At 38.4% G+C, this 16,828-nt stretch overlaps 1 long non-coding RNA gene across 1 annotated transcript in view; it reads left to right on the top strand.

Annotated features, from left to right (window-relative positions):
* The first annotated feature begins 5,242 nt into the window (after positions 1–5,242).
* LOC145689922 (uncharacterized) overlaps positions 5,243–16,828 on the top strand; it is a 268,690-nt gene continuing 257,104 nt past the window's right edge. The window contains exon 1 of the long non-coding RNA XR_014132121.1: positions 5,243–7,086. This is a non-coding gene — a long non-coding RNA (uncharacterized LOC145689922). The remainder of the gene's footprint in view (positions 7,087–16,828) is intronic.

The following is a 16,828-nucleotide window of genomic DNA, read 5'->3' as shown; positions in this document are numbered from 1 at the left end:
CAGTTTCATATTTTGAGGGTATATTTATTATGTAATTATTGAATTAAATGTATTCCTTACGTAATGACATCCTCCTTGATTCACTTTTATAGTTTGCAGACTAAATTGTTAGAAGAAAATTGCTATTTATAGGTTGGCGTAACTAGAATATTTTGCTGATGACGGTCACAGTCTCTTACTTCAGAAAATTTGCAAGAACTTCAGGCACAGACTATATTCAAGAAATTGATGGGTGGGCAAAGTATTGTCACTATTAAATACTCGTATGTCGAATGCAAATGCTACTAAAATAGTTATGCGTAAATTGAGGTAAATTTAACACCTTATTTTCGATCAGTAAAAGAAAAATGTGGGCGGGTCCATCTTTGCTCCTGGGGAGAAGGGGGTCTCCTCTAGTTTCGCTTATGGTTTTGAGGTTTAATATATTTTTTCTTTCTTGCCAAAGCTCTAACATCCACGTCAGGAGACGCCACTGGTAATAATGCACATTTTACAGTGTTTTCCTCGCGCACTGAATGACACACAAGAACATATTGACAGTCGTACACCAGAATGACCATGACTTTTGTTGGTGAAGGGTTTTGCCGAAACTTGTGTTTCCGCGATGACCCAGGAGAACCCCATTCTCTGGACTGTTGTTTGAGTTCTGGTTCATACGCCCATGTTTCATCAACTGCAAATACGTGTTCCAACATAGATCCCATTCTTCCTGAAATCTCTCCAGATCGATGCGACATGTTTCGTTGCGAATTCTTTTTTGTATCTCACCGATACAAGCTTTCCGCATGTTCAGATCCTCTCATAAAATGCATTGCACTGTTTTTTCCGGAATCCCTGTTTGCACTTCTCATTCCCCAAGTGTCCAGCGACTATCATAGCAATGCACTGTTCCAGAAACGTATATCCTTGTCCACAGACACAGGACGGAGGCCCACTGTCGTTCATTCGAGGCATTCTCAGACATGCAGCTCTACTCACATACACCATCTGGTAGGACCACTCGATATTACGTGTCATAAGCTTTCCAACGTGTATCTTCGATGTGTCCTGTTATGCCTCATTCGAAAGAAAAAAATAGTTGTCATGACTTATGACTTGACCCTCGTAGATTGGTATATTGCCCACTAGAACTTCTGATAGCCTAGAATTGAATCTTCGACCTTTAACACCAAAGATTAACATTATCATTGAGCCACTGTTCTCTTCCCTGTCAAAACTATTTATTGTAGAAGTGAACAATTTTTCCTAACTCGCCCTCGTCCTCCCTCTTAAAATGTATTATCACCTTCACCTTCACTTTCGCTCGCCCTCGTCCTCATTCTGAAAATATATTGTCGCTTCCATCCTCACTCGTCCTTATTGTCGGTATCACCATCAAAATATTATATATTGTTGGCGTCACCCCATTCCGTTCGCCATCAAAATATATTGTAACCCTCATCTTTACTCACCCGTGTTTTCAAAATGAAATGTCGCCCTCGTCCTCAAAATACGAGGGTTGATCAGAAAGTAAGGTTACAAAGTCTGCAGTGAAACGTGTATACATTATTTCATACAACCAATACAGCTAACACATAGTACATACATTAGGTTATTTTTCGACATAGTCTCCATATCGGTTGAAGCACCTGTTGTATCGTGGGACGGTTCCTTCCTGGTGAAAATTCTTCCTTGTGTGTTCAGCCACGTTGTCACGAAGTGTTTCACCTCCTCTAAAGGGAAGCGACAGCCTCATAGGTGCTCCTTCAAGTGTGGTAACAGATAAAAGTTGCTTGGAGCTAGATACAGGCTGTAGGGAGGATGGTCGATGATGTCACAGCTACACTGCTTCAACAGCGTGGTGATCCTCTGGGTTGTATGCGGGCGCGCGTTGCCGTGAAGAAAGATGATGCCTTCGGAAATTACAGTCTCTCTGTAAACCTCTACCAGCTGCTGGTGAATTTCAGCCGCGGTTCATGTTTCGCCTACAGAAATCGAATAACTGACCGGATTTCTTCGCAAGACCAGTTTTCCACACGAATCGCCATTTGTGTTTACGTACAACTAGCGCTCTAGGTGACGGGTGGCTGAAACTATGCACAGTTACCAACTCCACGTATTACAATTACTGCACACTCCTCTATAACAGACGAAAATCAAGAAATATCGTCCTTGTTTCGTCAGTTTCTGATCCTCCCTCGTATTACATTTTTGCCTTCACCTTTACTTGCTTTCATCCTCATTTAGTAAAATGAGGAAGAGTGGCAAAGTAAACGAGGACACCCGACTCTGATTCGTCCTATACCTTACCGTAATACAAGACCGTAATGAAATATCAAGTTCTTCTGCGATGATGGATACAAATAAGATTTTGAGCACTTGCATACACTCGGAATATCCATCCTCGTGCACTATCTCTAAACATAAGAGGCTCTTACTTCTGGACTTACAAATATCCTCCTAGATCCTAGATGAGGAAAATACTGGCACCGTTGTCTTTTTCCATTCCTTTCTAGAAGGAAAATGCTTCAAATATATGAAGCAGGTAAAAGACATGCATAGATAAATATATCTCTCTGGACTGAATTATTAAGCAGCTTGAAATACAGACACTTGATGATAATAGACGTCAGTGGAGTAAGCAGCAGTTCATCAAAGTAAGGTTCAATTCTTAAGTTCATATAATTTCAGTTGCTTGTACACTATCTTAATATGGCAAACACTTATTTTTACACAATATTTTGCTCAAGGGGAGGTTAAAATCTTGATAACCCCTTGCGTACGTCACTGATATATGGGGCAATCCAAATGAATTCGACCAATTTCCAGGTCAAAGGTTGCTGACAAAATTTATTTATTTTTTTAAATTTTTTACCTAAGATTGTACCACATTCAGAGAGTTAAAAACGGATATTCATTTATTTTTTAGCCGCGCAGGTTTGTTTGTAGCGGTCATTTTGTATAGCGTGTGCGTATTTTGCACTTTTCAGGGGATTCCGTTAAACGCTGTAACGTTTTAGGTTTTAAAGTTCAAACCAAAACAATATGAAAGATAACGAAATTGATAACATTCTGTGTTCTGTGCACACTGAAAGGTATTTTAGAACGCCGAAAAGCAAGCTCTGAACATTGAGATTGGAAACCTAGAAATGGCCATTTTGGAATGTACATTTTGAAACGAAATAAATAAGATTCACCTTCAATTTTTTGTCTACGTATAGACTGGATAATATACAACATCTTAAACAAATTTCAGATCTGAGAACCATATACTTGATTTTTGGGAAATTTTTAAACATTGCGAATTTGCAAAAATCGTGTATTTTCACCATTAAATATCTCAGGAAGGACGCAAGTGAAAAATCCTAAATTTGCACAAAATAGACGATAGTTTTGCAATAACATGTGGGTAAAATTGCATCATTGAGACTTGAGTAGTTTTTGAGTTATAAGTTGTTACAATGATGTGAAATTCGCCATTTTAACAGCTGAACAGATGTTCTGGTTTTGTGTTGATAGTATCTCAGGCATACTATTTATCTAGGTTTCATCAGAAGAAGTGAAGTCAAACAGGAAGAAATTCGGAATTTGGTACTTGTAAAGAATTATTAATACCAGATCGTATCATAGATTTGTACCTCTGACGAAAACACAAATCAGATGTTATGAATACTCACAATCAGATGAATTTACTGATTGCAATACTTCAGTACTTCCAAAACATAGCATGTCATTTTCACCTAATGATACCGTGGTCTGTATTTACGACGAGAAATGGTGGATAGGGAGAATTGAAGACATCAGTCAGGAAAATAACGATCTTTTTGTTCACTTTTACCATCCCCATGGCCCAAAAACCTCTTTTAAACTACCTACGAATGACAAGGTGTGGGTGCCAATCACTAAGGTTCTTCGGAAACTCACACCCACAGAGTTCACGATTCCTACAGGTCGTACTTTCAATATCAGTGCCAAACTTTGTATACAAATTAGTTTACCTCACTGATGTCTTAACAGCAGCGCTATAGGAAGAAAAGAAATAACAGATGTGTTTCGTTTTCTTGTGCAAGATATGATTCATAAATTATGCACACTTTATCCATTTAACATTACTGTCGTGTTATTTTGGCTTTTGCTACAAAGTTTATATTCACTCCTCATGGCGCTTCATGACATTAAGTCCCAGTGAAGAAGAAACTTATAACTCAGAAACCACTCAAGTCTCAGTGATGCAATTTTACCCACTTGTTACTGCAAAACTATCGTCTATTTTGTGCAAATTTGATATTTTTCACTTGCGTCCTTCCTGAGATATTTAATGGTGAAAATACACGATTTTCGCAAATTCGTAATGTTTAAAAATTTCCCAAAAATCAAGTATATGGTTCTCAGATCTGAAATTTGTTTGAGATGTTGTCTATTGTGTAGTCTATATGTAGACAAAAATTGAAGGCGAGTCTCATTTATTTCGTTTCAAAATGTACATTCCAAAATGGCCATTTCTAGGTTTCCAATCTCAATGTTCAGAGCTTTTTTCCTCGACGTTCTAAAGTATGTCTCAATGTCCACAGAACACAGAATATTGTCCATTCCATTATCTTTCATATGGTTTTGCTTTGAACTTATTATTTTTAAAATCTAAAAAGTTACAGCGTTTAACAAAATCCTCTGAAAAGTTCAAAATACTCTCAGGCGCCAATACAAAATGGCCGCTACTACAAAATCTGCGCGGCTAAAAAATAAATGAATACCCGTTTTCAACTTCCTGAATGTGGTACAAACTTAGGTAAAAAAATTAAACAAAAACTAAATTTTGTCAGCAACCATCATTGGTCGATTTCATTTGGATTGCCCCATATCTAAAATGATACACTGACCTTGTATTTTTAAACAGGACACTTAGAATGGAGCAGTCTTTCACAATTCTCCCTTGTGTTTATTGCCTTATTAAAATATGTTCTGAAAGGGTTTCCAAGAAGTAAAAAAGATCATAAATAAACGCGAATGTTTAGTTGGAACTTTACGAGTCCAGTATACAAAGCTTGATCTTGCTTTAATGTGGACGGGGTTCTCACATATACAGGATGGTCAAATTACTAGGTGCTAACCAATATTTAAGAAAATATCCCTAAAAAAAATCAGAAAACTCACTTTTAATATGTTACTAATAAGTTACTGATACTAAATGTAGCAACAATCAATTGTCACGTTAAGTAATCAGAATTCTAATAAAATGACAAGTGTCATATATTTGTGGTATTTATTAAAACCGTCACCATAAATGCAAACGATATAGATACAAACAATATTTACAAAATCATAATGTGAAATATAGGTAGTACAATTGTAGGGGTCTATCAAGGAGAAATCCCTGATACTCTCGTGTGTTTATAATGTCGCATAGTCCTCCCTTCACGACATTTATGTCATGCAAAAGTTCATCAGTGCAAAGCTTATACTCACAAACACAGGCCTTCCATCACCGCTGTCAGTCCTCCTGGGTGGTTCCTCTGGACGCAGAATAAATGTACCATACCACACTCTTAGCAGGTGTAGGTCGAATGATAATAATTTTTTAAAAATGCCTGGTTTTATAGTATCACAAAACTGTTTTTAGCAAGGCACTGTTTATGCTGGAAAATATGTTTTTTCAATTTAAAATAGACACCTTGAAAGATTTTAACTTATATGTTTTTACACCATCACCTTGAATAAGCTTGATATTATCACCTTGAAGGTTTTTATATTTTGAAGCCACTGAAAAATCCGTTTGCGTAGGACGTGTGTTTTTCGTGGTTGTATCGTATTGTTAATCTTGATCTTAAATAGAATATTTACAAGGAGAAATCACGAAGTAGAAATCACGAAGTATATGAGTGTTTAATAATTTTAAACTTTTCATCGTTTATTGATTTTGGGAATATAATAATCCCCCTTTTAATAAAGAACAATGGTCAACTGTTCATGAGAACCAGTGACATGGAATCCCTTAAAATTTTTCATCGTTTAAGACCTTTATAACCATGAGGCTGGTGCACAAAAGAAAGAAAAAAAAAACACTAGAGGAAGGAGGCACTAGTAAACACACACACGAGAAAAAAAATCACTAAAACTGCTGGGTCCGTGTAGATGTCGAGCGTAATCCCAATGGTGTATCCGGGAAGGCTGGAACTCGGGAAATCCTGATCGTGGTGGTGCAGCACGTCGAGAGTCAAGGGCTATCTGGAAGGCGTGATCCTTGAGCCAAAATGGACAGCATCTTGTGGTCTGGAAGTCGAGAGGTCCATCATCCAGAAAAAAACTGCGACTGGTAGGCATCATCCATGGAAACGGGTAGCAAGATGATGGGTAGCCCAGGTGCGTTTGTGAAAATAGGCCGGATGCGGAAAAGAAATTACATGACAGGAGGCACTGAATTACTTGTTAAAGACCATTGTGAAAATTTTTTTTGTTTTTTTTTTAAAAAGGGACTAAAAGAAAGAAAAGAGGGAGAAGAGATAATTAGGAAGAAGTGTAATGCTATTGCAAATGTAACGTACAAGGAACAAAAGGGATAACGTAAAAAATACGTATAATGGCGTACTGAAAAGAAGAAGGCACCTGATCAATCTTTAGGGAGATGCGGATATTCCGGGGTGTGTGAAAAGGCGAGACCCTTATGTTTATTTTTTTTATTTTTATTATTATTATGATCATGTTTACTACTATTGTATGTGGTGTGGACGGAAGTATGGTCGTGGATAGCGAAAGATTCCGTTACAGTGGAAGAAGTATAGAAATGAAGAGTGAATTTTGCCATTAAGTAGGACATAAAAAATATATATATATATATTAGTGAGACGTAGTTTATTCCTGGCCAAGATACCGTAAGTTGACCTGGAAGACAAATGATTCGGGAGAAAACTGCGTGAGGTTGCCAGTTATGAGCAAAAGGAGCTTGTATACGGGTGGTGAGAAAAAAAATGGAGACGCGAGTGGCAGTGGCAATTTAATGTGTGCCGTTCGCGAATGTGTGGTGGTGGTTTTGTGTTTTATTATCATCATAATGAGAGGATTTGTTAAGATATGTGGAACGAGGAATGAAAATGGCGGAGGACAGAGTACGATGTAAGTACCAAAAAAAATTGTGTATGGATGAGAGAAAGCATTTCGTCCTAGCGACCTTAGTGATATCATGTGGGGTCGGACCAGCCGTTCCCAAAAAAGGACGCAAGAAGGAAATGAGATGGAGAGTCTTTCCTTGCGCGCCTAGGAAAGAAAATGACGAGAATAATGAATGATGCCGGTATATTGCTTATGGGGAAAAGGAAAAGCGTAGAGTTTGTTATGAGCGTAACTAGGAGTCGTTGCACGGGAGAAATGGTGTGTGTACAGCGGGTTGCCTAAAACAGGAGACGAAGCATATGCAATAATAATGAACTACCGGAAGAAAAAAAAATTCCGCACGGGAGAAATATTGCCTGTAATGTGTGTTGCCTACCTGTATCTGTAATTATGGCATAACGAGAGACAAAGTCGGAAGTTTTGCCAGTGTGGTACTACAGAAAGGGATCATGTATCACTAGGAACGTTAAATTAGATAATCAAAACATAACGTGAAATGTAATTGGTAGTTGGGTTTTGAAGTAACGTGTGGTCAGATCCTATCTAGAGGTACTGAGAAAGCGCTTGTACTTATACTCAAATTCGGGGTCTGGGTTTGTAGGTGGGATGTACAGTTTCAAACGAGTCTTAGCAATGACCGTTGGCTTCCCATCAATATCTAGAAGGTACTCATCAGCTGAGACATTCGAAATCACTTTGTAGGGTCCCTTATAAAGACGGGATAATGGCTTACAAGTGTTAGGTTTTGTTGAGGTATCTAAGACCATAACTAAACTGTCAGGGAAGAACTGTGTTGGATTTTTGACCTTCTCAATGCGCTTCTTCAGATCAGTGAAAACTTGGTGTTTTCGAAATTCAACGAGATCCCTCATTTCTTTGAGTGCAAGTAGGCGATCATTAGTATTTAAAGTTTCTTGTTGAACATGTAGCAAATTGTCTAATGGTAAAGTGGGATGAACGCCATAGAGGAGAAAATGAGGAGATAGACCAATGGAAGTTAAGGGTGATTTATTCAGAGCCGCTGTGGCATGCGCAAGGAAGCGAGGCCAAAATTTCTGGTTGTCTTGGCACAGAAATTTGAGACTCGTTTGCAAGGAGCCTAATCGTTGTTCGACTGTGCCTAGAGAACGATGTTGATAGGGTAGGCCGTACTTAACTGTTATGTTAAGAGACTTGAGGAAGTTTAACGATACTGTAGACCGGTGTGAACTCTGAAGATCTAAGTAAATTGTGCGAGGAGTATTATATGGAAGAATGATATGGTTTGTGATGAAATTGATGAAGTTGTCGCTGTTTGGAGTTGTTATGGGATGAGTAATGGTGAATCCAGTACAGTGGTCCGTAGCTGCATAAAAGTATTGGAAACCTTCGGGATCGCTGGGTATTAGCTTGCCTGCTAGGTCCAAAGAAAAGGTTTCAAATAGGCCTGACTGAGGAAAACGCTGAATTGTGGGGTTATTAGGCATGTAATTGCGTTTAAAGATGGCGCAGCCTTTACATGATTTAAGTTTCTGAGCTAGCCATGATTTTAGGCGCGGAAAGAAATACTTGTATCGCAACATCCAATACATCTTGGTAAAACCTATGTGAGTCATTGAGTCATGATACTCATCGAATAAAGCTGGTTTAAGACTGTCAGGTACGCAGAGCAGTAATCAAGAGTTAGGTACTCGATACAGTTTTTTGTAAAGTATGCCTTTCTGAATAACGTATTGTTTGTTGAGACGTTGGAATGAAGGATCTGTCTCGTCTCGTTTGTTAAGAGTCTCGATAATTTTGGAGAAGAATTTATCTTCACCCTGTAGGCGAGATAGGTCCAAGTTGTTATCAATAGTTAGAAGTACAGAATCAGGCACAACTTCATTGTCCATGTCTATCGTGTCTTGCGTAAGAGGAGCAGGATTCCTACTAAGATAATCAGCTATGGGGTTCTGATGGCTTTTTGCATGTTTGATTGTAAAGTCAAATGTATTAATGTAGTTTAACCATCTCAAAATTTTTGAGGATGGAACAATTGTTTTCCGAACAGCAAGAAGAGATATATTGTCAGTAACTAGGGTGAAATGGTGGCCTAACAAATACTTTTCTAATTTCCGGAGAGAAAAGTACACTGCATATAATTCTTGATGGAAGATTGGAAGGGGGGAAACGGTTTTGGGATGTCTAGAAGAAACATAGCAAACAGGTTGCACAATGTTAGTAGTGAGATCTTTCTGTAATAACACCGCCCCGACGCCTACTGATGCGGCGTCTGTCATGAGAATGTGGTGTGTATTGCGGGTGGAATATAGAGCAAGTACGGGGGGTGAGGTTAGAAGTTTCTGCATTGTTTCAAACGCTTGAATGCGCTCAGGAGTCCAGATGAGCTTTTTAGGATTGTTTGACAGAGCCTGATAAAGGGGTGCAAGAATGATGGAAAAATTTTTGAAAAAACGTCGGAAAAAATTTGCACTGGCTAACCAGCTTTTGAGGCTTTTGAGAGTGGCCGGTCTGGGTGCCTGAGCTAAAGCTGAAATCTTATCAGGGTCAGGTTGTAGAGTGTGATTGTCAATAATATGGCCTAAACATTTAATTCTTTTTGATCCGAAAACTGATTTTTTTATGTTAAAGAGCAGAGAATGTTTGGCGGCTTGCTGAAAGAAGGCACGAAGCACAATCATCATCTGATCGAACGAATCTGCGTGGACATACATGTCGTCAACGAATGATGTAATATTGTTGGGGCAGATGTCCCTATAAATGGTTTGAAGAGCTTGTTGAAGTAAAATGGAGGCATTTTTGAAACCCTGAGGAACAGATGTCAACTGAAGGTGATTGAAAGGGAGAGAAAGACCCTTAATGGAGAACGCAGTGGCCGGTCTGTCCTTGGGATCTAAGTCTAATTGATAGAAACTGGAATGTAAATCAAAGGAGTTGAACCAAACTGAGTCAGAAAGAGACTCTAGAACGTCCTGTATATCTTCTAAAGGAGAAGCTATTGTTCTGGAACGGGAGTTAAGGCCCCTGAGATCAAAAACGGCCCTTAGCTCAGTTTTGGAATTTGGTTTTAAAACAAATAATATGTTATTTCTATACTGAGAATCTGATTGTTCAAACACTCCTTGATTAATGAGGCGCAGGACGAGTTCTCTTGCTCGCGGTCTAAGTCTATGTGGAATGACGAATTGGGGGGACTGAAAGGGAACGTCTGATTCTAAGTCTAACGTGGCCGAAAAGGTGGGTATTTTTGTAAAATCATTGTCGTGCCATTGAAAAAGAAAAGCATATTCAGAAAGTAGCGCCTTCATTTGAGCAGTTTGATGTTCGTTCATGTCAGGAGAAAAGTGAAATTTGTTAATGTCAATGAGATGACCGATTTCTTTAAGGCGTTGTGCTTTGTGTCGTGAAGCGTCCTCGTCCGTGGGAAAATGAACCTGTCTGATGGTGTAAGCGTTAGTGTTTTGTTCCGGTGGTGAAAATATGGAACCAATAACAATGGGAGCATTGGCCTTTATAATCTGGGGACGAGACGAGACGTTTGCAAGTGGCAAAACAAGGTTATCTATGGAAACAACAGCATGCGTCATAAAACAGTTACTTAAGTTTCGTAAGATAGGAGTATGTAGCCGGAAGGATGTATTTGGAAAGTGACCGTTAACCTTGAGAGGAACTGCTTTAGCTGAACGGGGTGGTATGACAAGTCTCCTACGTGCTTGAAAAACAATGTGAGGAATGGGATGTTTTTTGAAAAAGTGAAATGTGTTTGTATTAACGCTGTGTATTGCATTATCGGCTGGAGGCATGCGACCTAGATGACGTAATGATAGGATGCCTTTGTCAAAATCAAGGGTAGCTTGATGGTCTTGAAGAAATTTACTGGAAAGGATAGCAGGAAAGTTTTTGAAAGGAACCAAACGAAAAAGTACAGAGTATTGATGACCATTAAAATTCAAGTTGAGGATGGTAGCACGGGAGAGATGTACCGGAGATGATGAAAGACCATTTAGAACCGTGTGAAGCTTAAAAGTACGAACCGAAGGGTCGAGCTGGTCGGCTGGAAAGAGACTGACTTCAGCACCAGAGTCAAGGCAAAAGAAAACATCCTTGGTCATGCAACGGGCTTTTACGTAAGGTAATTTGCCTTTGAAATGCAATGGTAATTGGAGGTATTCTGAGGAAGAGGGAGGGGAAGAAGGGGATGAGGAAGAATTAAGCGCGAGGAGACTGGTGCGCTCTCGCGCTAATTTTGGGCGTTTTTTGGTTTATTGGTACGAGAGTTTGTGGAGACAGGGGAAGGGGAGGGGAGAGAGGGTAGGTGGGTAGGGGTAGGATATTGAAAAAAGGGATGATAGAATGGATATGGGGGAATGGGTATGGTTGGCTGTTGTGTAGTATAGACGTTTTGGGGTTGGGAAGAATGCTTAGTATTAAAACGCTTATTGTTCTTGCCTTTACGAGAGCCGTTATTGTGATCATTTCGTGGAGTGTTACGGGTTGGGGGAAACTGAGGGACAGTTTGACAATGAGAGGAGGCGGTACATTGACAACAATGAGATGGGTGTGTGGAGCAATGAGTACACGAGTTAGAAGAAGAAGAGGTTGGATTGGTGGAATGAGAATGTTGGAGACAGGAGGACGGCGGATGGGGTGAGAGGGACCGTTGAAAGGGAAGGGATTTATGGTTAGGAGAGAGGGTGTTGTGATTGTGAGGACTAGGAGAACGAGAACGGGTAGGAGCGAAATGAACAGAGGTAGGTTGAGAATTTGAAAGGGTGTTGAGATGAAGCTGTAACTGTGAAACTTGATGAGTTAGTTCTTGAATGGCGCTAGAAGTTGGGACATCTGAAGTTTGGCGTGAAAAGGAAGAGTCGGTTTCTCGCTTTTGGGCCATGAGCTGAGTGCGTTCTAAGGTTGTAACCTCATCAATAAATGTGGGATAGTCAGATATGGTGCGAGTGCCAAACCAACGTATGTTCTCGGGTGTCATACTCGACACGCATTCTAAAAGAAACTCCTGAAAATCTAATTGCGTGTATGCCTGATCTGCCAGAAATTTCTTTGCGAAAACGTAATGAGAAAGTGGTTCATTAGGGAGTTGAACTCGAGCCCTATACTGATGAATGCGAGATCGTGGAACCTGTTCGTCGCCAAATTGTTTTAGGAATTTTTGTTGGACGGTTGACCAGGGAAGGGTAGATAGATTTTGGGTGGAGAACCAATGTTGAGCGGGTCCAGAAAGGGACTTTTCGAAAATCTTTATGCATTTTGTGTCATCCCAGTTATTGACCAGTGCGATCTTCAAAAAATTTTGTAAAAATAAATCCGCGCGTTGTTCCTTGGACGCACTGTATATATCGGGAATGATGGAAGAAATACCTGCCATATTGTTTGAATTTTGAGCTTGAGGTGTGTTTAAGGGAATGAAAGAAGCCTGACTGCGAGTCGTGGGCATGACAAGAGAATGTGAGAAATGAAATGACCACAATGGAGTTAACAAAGCAAAAAAAGTGCCTTATATGTGTGAAAAGAGGAACACAAACACTAAGAACCACACGAGAGAGATTCCTCTGGGGGAGCCATAATATGTTACTAATAAGTTACTGATACTAAATGTAGCAACAATCAATTGTCACGTTAAGTAATCAGAATTCTAATAAAATGACAAGTGTCATATATTTGTGGTATTTATTAAAACCGTCACCATAAATGCAAACGATATAGATACAAACAATATTTACAAAATCATAATGTGAAATATAGGTAGTACAATTGTAGGGGTCTATCAAGGAGAAATCCCTGATACTCTCGTGTGTTTATAATGTCGCATAGTCCTCCCTTCACGACATTTATGTCATGCAAAAGTTCATCAGTGCAAAGCTTATACTCACAAACACAGGCCTTCCATCACCGCTGTCAGTCCTCCTGGGTGGTTCCTCTGGACGCAGAATAAATGTACCATACCACACTCTTAGCAGGTGTAGGTCGAATGATAATAATTTTTTAAAAATGCCTGGTTTTATAGTATCACAAAACTGTTTTTAGCAAGGCACTGTTTATGCTGGAAAATATGTTTTTTCAATTTAAAATAGACACCTTGAAAGATTTTAACTTATATGTTTTTACACCATCACCTTGAATAAGCTTGATATTATCACCTTGAAGGTTTTTATATTTTGAAGCCACTGAAAAATCCGTTTGCGTAGGACGTGTGTTTTTCGTGGTTGTATCGTATTGTTAATCTTGATCTTAAATAGAATATTTACAAGGAGAAATCACGAAGTAGAAATCACGAAGTATATGAGTGTTTAATAATTTTAAACTTTTCATCGTTTATTGATTTTGGGAATATAATACTTTAAATCTAAATTTCCACTGTCATTTTTAAGCTAGTCAACTAGGACTTGTATTCAACGATTTCAGCCATTTTCTTATCCTTGCAAGCAAGAAGCTAGGGCGGACGAGTAGGGTGGATATGGTATAATAGTTATGCTTTTTCTTTAATCTGAACTCGTTGACTTACTTGAACATCGTTCAAAAGACGAAGAAAAAACTTCCTACAATTTATCCGCTAGGATATAGTGACATGTCCCAATTACAGTTAAACTCGATTACAAACACCATGGATTGTCTACTTTCTGCCCTCAAAGAACATTTCATGCATTTTCGCGTTCGTTTCCAGCGTTGTACAGTCACGAACATTAATAAATGGAGGTTGGAGCCATAAGAAATAATGGCTTCAGCCTCCATTTATTAATGTTCGTGACTGTACATGATCACGCTTCGTCGACCCTGAATGTTTGTCATTCTCCACTAGCTCCCAGGCATCTTTGAAATACTTGAACCAATGAAATGTTGTTTGGCTTAAAGCTTGTTCACCGAAGACCTGCTTCAACATTCGGTGGGCATCAGCTGCAGTTTTGGCTCAGATTGAAATAAAACCTAATGCAAATATTTTTTTGCGACTTCACGTAAGCCATTTCAAAGTTTGCAGATGCAGCAAAATACGGTGTAAGAAAACCAGCATAATCTAAGAAACACGTGCACAGCCAACAATACCATTTAGGAGGCTGCCAATTGAAATACAAACCAAGAGGCAACTAGCCTCAGGTGTTAGTACTGCTACTGGTTTGGGCGAAATATTAAAATTCTCATAAATTTTGGTAGCGCCTCATATAAAATAGTAGCTAAATAGGTCGCAGGTGTGTTCTATAGGAAGATCTAGATGCCATAAAATAAAACTATATTAATTCATGTAGACTATTCATAAAGATTATGAAAGATTTACTGTATACTGGTTGCATATGATTGCAATGCTCAAAAATGTCGGCCAAATAAAAAAAGAAAAGGCACACGTTACATTACACAATGAAGACAAATCAAAACATAACGTCCTCGCTTGATTCTTCTTTCAGACTGTGAGCATGAGTATCCTGGTAGTTAGATAAACCGCGTTGTAGTTCTGCATATATTATAGCCGTCTTCAAGGATGATTTTAAATAAGCCTCCCATTCTACTCGGCCCATTTTTACTACATTTTGATCGAGTACTTCTCTGATGGATTTCATGTAATAAAGGAAAATGAAGATTGTTTTGGGAGGCAAGGGAGGATTACAATGGCATTCATCAACCCCCTCCCCCATTCTATCTGACAGATGGATTTTTAATGAGAAGAAAATATGTAAGATTTTCCGCGTCATTACCCTCTGATGTTTAACAAAAGGAATCTTCCCGCTCTCTCTTTAGTGTACAGTCCGCCATCAGTCAAAAATGAATATCTACCTATTTGTATTAACGATTGACTATCGAGCGGAGTATAATGCAGAATGAAATGCTTTATTATTATTATTATTATTATTTAAATAAAATATCTATCATTCTCCTGTCTCGAGGCCAGCCAGTTCCTAATTGCTAGAAGAACGATTACTGGCATAGGGAGTAAAAAATTAAGTATTTTCTTCTATGCTCGAGAATCAATAGACTCAGTCAAATGTAAAACATGAATTTCCATTTCAATTCTATTCTTTTAGTCTCTCCATAAGTCTCATATGAACAAACAAATGAGGGTAAGAAATATGAAATAAAATCTTTCAGTTTTACATCCCACGTTCATGCGGCGAGGCTAAAGGAGACGGCGATGATGAGAAATGAATGCAATGGTGGAATGAATAAAGTGGGAGGAAACGGAAGAACCAAAAGGAAACCCACGAAAACATAGTTTCTCTACCGTAAAGCTTAGTTGGCGGGAGTTGGAATCGAACCAGGGACAAATGAAGGTAAGAGAGATATCCTTCAAGGTTCTTTAGAACTAAATTTTCAATAAATAACATATTATTATTATTATTATTATTATTATTATTATTATTATTATTATTATTATTATTATTATTATTATTATTATTATTATTATTATAGAAAAATACACTTTTCATTCTCACTGCAGTAAAGACTAGAAAGCTTCTGATGTCCGTTAGAGACAGGGAGTCGTGGCGCGCTGACCACTAGGCTGGACGTAGTTCAGGCGGTCGCTAGCAGATGGCGTTGGAGCGGCTTAGGCAACAAAGGGCCTATTAGGCCAAGTGGTTTAACGATATATTAACGAATATTTATTCGAAAAATTGTTTGATTAACAAATAATTATTTGAGTAACTGTTCGATTAATGAAAACGAATGTTCAGATATTCGAACAACAAGAGAAATAGAATCATTCGAATAATTTTAACAGCACTTCCACAGATATCAATACAAGCAGTAATTGTTAAGAAACAAAAGGTGTCAGTATACTGTATTTTGAACAGGGTATGAAAATGATCACAGTGTTTCCAACTTACTACTCTTTCCACTAGAAGAATCATTCCCTCCTGTAACATTGTTGGCCGAAGAAAGAATATAGACATTCTTTCTCTTAATATTAATGTCGTAGTTAGCAGATCACTCACACGCTTCAACAATTTCTGGCCTTCTAGAACAACGGGCTCTGAATCCTAATTACAGTTGATCTTCTAAAAGCTCTCTGGTGGCTAGATGGTTAACCTACGAGACTTCGTAGCTGAAAATCAAATCAGAGTTCGATTTGAGATGGGAACTCATGTTGTTTAGATCTCACTTTAAACTATAGGCAGGGACGGCCCTAGACAATTTGCCGCCCCGTGTAATGGCATCATTAGCCGACCCCAATTTCTCCAGAAAGAAGGAATCTTAAAAGACACGATTTTAACTATGCTACCCCATTATGAACAACAAAAATAGCACTCGCACTCAGAAATGCCTAAACATTACAAATACAATCTTGAAGGGTCAATTTTTCTTTAAATAATAATATTATGTTAGTGGAACATAAAGCAAACACATCTGCAGAAGAAAAAAAAACTATAATCCTTTTCATAGAATTCAATGTCGGCCTTCAATCTCAATATATCAGTTTGCAATTCGAGTGCAACTATCTCTTTTAACTTTATTTCTTGATTTTCCTTCTACATCTGTTAAAAATAAGAAAGAAAACTTGTTTTCACCTTCAATGATAAGGAACTCGTTTGTAACAAGAAAAGACTAGTTATCATACCAAAACTAAGATAAATAACTAAATGGAACAGGTGTTTCCTACAGTTCCAGAATTGAGTTCTAGTATTTGACAACAATGATGCAATTCAAGCTATGATTAGTTTGACCATTTGCTTTAGCACTGTCCACGTGACCTTAAACTAATGCAACCTCTGAATGTAATATTCAAATAAAAAGTCAGAGTAGTAAATTTAACTGCCACCATCAT

The sequence above is a fragment of the Thermobia domestica genome, chromosome 7 (assembly GCF_964235325.1).
Source record: "Thermobia domestica chromosome 7, izTheDome1.hap1.1, whole genome shotgun sequence".
Classification (NCBI taxonomy): Eukaryota; Metazoa; Arthropoda; class Insecta; order Zygentoma; family Lepismatidae; genus Thermobia; species Thermobia domestica.
This window is presented reverse-complemented; position numbering and strand designations above follow the sequence as displayed.